Below are 5,132 nucleotides of genomic sequence, written 5' to 3'. Positions count from 1 at the left end.
TTTCCCTACTAGTAAGAACGGTTACTTTAGCCGTTTAATTTAGTTTTTAAAGGTATTATATTTGAGTGTCTACGTTAAAAAATTTGTAGTGTGCCATACATAATCATAAATTAAGCCTTAAAAAGTTAATCAAACTGCTAAAACGGCAGTTAATTCATACAAATACAAAAATTTATATTTCATATAATATAAATTCTAAGTTAAATATGACAGGCTAAGGCATCAAAATCAATAACAATTAAATTTCAAAATCTAACATTTGATATACTTGGAGCAAAATTTGCATCAAATATAGCATAAGTAAAATTTAACACAAAATATAGCATTCAATAAAAATATATTTTTACTACTCAAATGTTAAAATTTGGTATTAGCACACTAATTTGATATTGTATTTGTAACACCCCCATACGCTAAACCGGTCTAAGGCCGAATTTAGCGAGGTGATGCTACTTAAAACATACTTTCTATACTTAAAACAATGTCATTTTTAAAATGCGAAAACTTGTAGTTGATTTCATCACAAAATTTATCCTAAAAGTTTTTGAACAAAATGAGTAAGTGCGCAACCACAAATCTTAAACGTTAAATAGTTATTCAAAAGCGACATAGTAACAAAACAAAACATTTTGAGCCCATCTATTGTTTGGAAGTACATATAAGCAAGATGTCAGATGTAAGACTTGGAGTACTCAGCCAACTTTGAAAATCATTTTTCTTTTTTTACTCTTCCGTAACAACATCATCTGCATCACAAGGTAAAACTAATGAGCAAGAACTCAGTAAGTAGATTTCAAATAAAGTAAGTATCTAAAATCTCTGTGGCTAAAATCTCTTTGTTAATCATTGTTCATAAACTTTCATACTTATTCTTAGTTTAGGTATGATACAGAACTTCGGTTCCAAGTAAGCCTCTCTATACAGGACCTTCTCTAGTTTTGGCCAATTCTCTTCTCTTAAACACTAAGCGGGGTTTTTAGAATCTATTTCTCTTGTGATCAACAAGAAACTTCTCACTAGCATTTTTCTCTAGTTGTCTCAAAAAGACAGTTTCTCTAATTTGGGGTACCGGTCCCTCGCACCCCTGCTTACCCAGCCTCTCATCCATATACCATACCATAAAATCTCTTAAAATATAAAAACATAATAAGCATAAATCATAATCTCTTTTAAAATAATTAATCATGAATACTCTTTGAACATAATCATATAGGGTCTTGTGATGCAGTTTTAAAATGCTTTTAACTCTACTTACCTGAATTTTGATCACCACTTTGCAAGCACAAACTAGCTGGTTGTAGGGAGCCTTCAATGTGCTAATTAACCTTTAAAACCACAGCTTTCAAAAATCACATTCATATCATTATTTAACCAAACACATAACTACGCATTGTTACAAAAATATTCATAACAAATTCATCAAAACTCAAAATATTATGAGACCAGTGGCAAATGAAAGTAGACTCAAAACTCTCTTTTTAGAGCTACTACATGATAGGTTTCGGATTTTTCAAACTAATAAAAAATGCCCGAAATCCAGATTGAAGTATAATCTCGTCAGGAAAATGAAAGCTTTTTAACTGAACTTATAAAATTCATAACTAAATGTAGAAAAATCCGTTTGGAGTGATTCAAAAACTCACGTAAAGCTTGAGATGTATACTTTAATAGAAAAATATAAGATCTTTCAAAATCATAAGTACATATAGCACGGAAACAGAATCTACATAGGCTGTACAGAAGACTTATATTTAAACATTTCATCAAATACCTAGCATGCAAATCTTAATCTTCAAAGATCACTCTCAAATACATGAATCATCATCTTAATAAGAGTTTATCTTTAAATAATCATCAATAATATTAAGCTAAAATAATCAATTTCACCCAGAAACCAATATTTGAACCAAAACCTCAAGAAACTCATTTTTAAGAGTTTACAACCAACATGCATGATAAACCCCATCAAAAATCTGAATCGCGAGTAGGATTTCAACATCTTAATCTCTGAAATCTTAGTTCCTAACTTAAGAAAGAAGTTACCTCAAAGAAAAATGTGTTCCCAAGTGAATAGAAGCTCAAAACTTGGTGATTATTTTTGGTTCTAGGTTTAAAGCGAGTTGAGATGGGTTGGTTGAGTCTTTAGCTCATTCTCTCTTAAAAACCTAGGTTTGATTATGAGTTTTGGGTGAGAAAAGGAGTGAGAAGAGAGAAGAAAGTGCTATGGTCGGAGTTCTAGGGTTTCTTGCTGAAATAGACTCAAAAATGAAGTCTAAACTTGATAAAAACTAAACAAAAATAAAGTGGCCTTATAATAGAACAAGGGCCTAGGTTTTTCTAAGCCTCTAATAGCTATCCTAACCTCATAAAATAAGCTATAAAGTCTCTATTTTTCTTCTTCAATTAGGTGCCTAAAGTTCACTCAATTTGCTAACATAGACTTCTCTCACCAAAACTCAAAATAACAACTAAGTCCTCAACACATTTACATAAAACCATATAATAAAAATATAAAATAATGATTCATCATTAAATAAATCATAATAGCGGTAAAATATCATATCCAATAATCATAATAAATATCATTTTTCTTCATAAGTTTAGCACATTGAGTTCCCACATCGAGCTAGTTGCACTGCACATTAAAACTGAAAACTCGATTTGCAAAGCTATAAGTTTAATAAAATCATATGATAGCTATAATAATAAAATATAATGCCAACAAATAACTTTGAGGTAAATGATAAATGTGGTGCATGATTTAATTTACAAAATTTATTTAGAGAAATAGTAGGAAACAGGCCAATATAAAAATTTTAAGAAAGTATATAGGCCAATTTTTAGTTATAGAAATTAATATGCCATAACTTGTCAAGTTATGGTTTATAACCAGATAAGTTATGGACAAACTTGTCAAGTTATGATTCATAATCAGATAAGTTATGGACAATAACTTGTCAAGTTATGGTTCATAACCAGACAAGTTATGGAAGAAAATAGTAATTTGGTCTGTTTATTAACTTATGTAAACTATTGGCCTATTAATTTTAATTCATCTCAAGTTTTGACCTATTTCTCTCTTTCTCCCATTTATTTATTATTGGCTTAAGGCTTAATTAAATATCGAGTATTACAGTATTGGAGATCATCTTATAGCAAATATGACACTAAGTACAACATATAGCAAAATTTGGCATTTGATTACTCTTGCTCGTTGTATTGATATTTTCGTTTAATCATTACAACACTGTCATTTCAAATTATTTTAAAATTAAATGTACTTTTAGGAGTTCTAAAGCTTAATATTATAACAAAAAATATGCATTTGAATAATATTATGTGTTACAAAAAATAATAACATATCAAATATGTTATTTTTTATGCCTTTTATGGTTAAATATAACATTAACATTGATATTTATATTAGAGATAGTCTTATTTATGTATTTTCTTTTATTTTTTGAGGAAATTTTATTTGTTTACTACTTAATAATAATAATATTATTGTTATTACTATTAAGGTAATCTTACTGAAACCTCTGAATTTTGAGGACATTTTTATTTACCCCCATAAAGTTTAAAAATTATCACTTTATCACTTAAATTTTAAATTTACCCCTTTTAAACCTTTTTGTTAGATTTTTGTTAAAAACATAAAACAAAGAGAAAAAGCATGATAACATAATTTTTCTATTAGAATTTCTCTTAAAAATAAATGAAAAAAGATCATGTGAGCACATATAACTCTCTATTTTTTCAATTTATTTTGATTAAAATTTTTAAAAAAATGTTAAGTGGGCTAAATTAGTATTCTAAATCTAAATTAAGAAATTTTAAAGCTCAACAAACTAAAAATGACCTCACTAAACATTTATAAGAGTAACTCTTTAGGATGTGTTTGGTAGATAGATTTAAAATCATAATTCAAAATACTGATTCAGAATCAGTGTTTAGTTTGAATGATTCAAAATCTGATGTGATATTTTAAACTAGTTTAAATAATGATTCTAAAACCACTCATTCTCTTAATTTAAGGTGATTTCCCCATTCATTTTGCCAATTCAAGTTTTGCTACAGTAAAAAACTCTCAGAAACAGTCACATTTAACTTTTTTACTACAGTAAAAAACTCTTATACAAAGTCATATCTCAACTCGAATCAACGAACTAAACGGGCCCTTAAACTCCCCGTTTGGTTTATGGATTAGAACCATGAGATTAGAACTATTTTTTATTTATGTGTGTTTTTTGTGAGAGAAAATATTGTAACAAACCATGAACTATGATTCAAATCAGAGAACGAATCCTCTAACCAAACGGGCTTATTTTAAATCATAATTTAAACTTAAAATTATAAATCATAATTTTAATTTTAAAATCACAATTAAAATTACTATAATTTAAATTTTCATACGTAATCAATTATTTTGTCAGAGTGGTAGGAAGGTGGTCGATGTCCATCAGAGTTCGGATTTGAGAGATTCGAATGGAAAGAAAGCGCGTCACGTGAATCGCATGGTACCGATGAGCTGTCTTGTTCTCATATTCACGTGATGCAATTGTGCAAATATTTTGTTGTTTTTTTTTTATTTATAGAAAAAAAAGCCCATATAAATCTCATTCTCAACCGCGAATTCCCACGCGCTTTTATTATTGTCTCCAATCCCTATGCAATCTATAATTCAAAACCAATAGTCTTCTTGTTTGTCCAGACTCGGGAGGCAAACCATTATTATTATTATTATTTATACAGAGACAATTACTGAAATTACACGGGTAATAAAAAATTTATTCAATAAAAGCGTGAATTAAATTAAAACGACATTATAATTGTTTCAATCAAGTTTAATTAATTTTTGAAGTACTTTATGGTTCAAAAAATTATGTATTAATATAATATTACGGTTGATTTTTAGTTTAATTCGTATTTTTAATTTGAAGTATATGTATATTAAAATTCAAAAGTTAAAATTTAGTGGTATAATTAAATTTTTTTTTAAAAACTTAAGTGTAAATGTTGTAAATTAAAAATTTAAGTGCAGGGCAAAGTAAGAAGAAAGCCGCAATATATATATATATATATAATTAAAAAAAAAAAAAAAATTAAAAAAAAAAAGATTAAAAAAATTTTCA

The sequence above is a fragment of the Morus notabilis genome, unplaced genomic scaffold (assembly GCF_000414095.1).
Source record: "Morus notabilis unplaced genomic scaffold, ASM41409v2 Scaffold1460, whole genome shotgun sequence".
Lineage (NCBI taxonomy): Eukaryota > Viridiplantae > Streptophyta > Magnoliopsida > Rosales > Moraceae > Morus > Morus notabilis.
Note: the sequence above shows the minus strand (reverse complement) of the source record.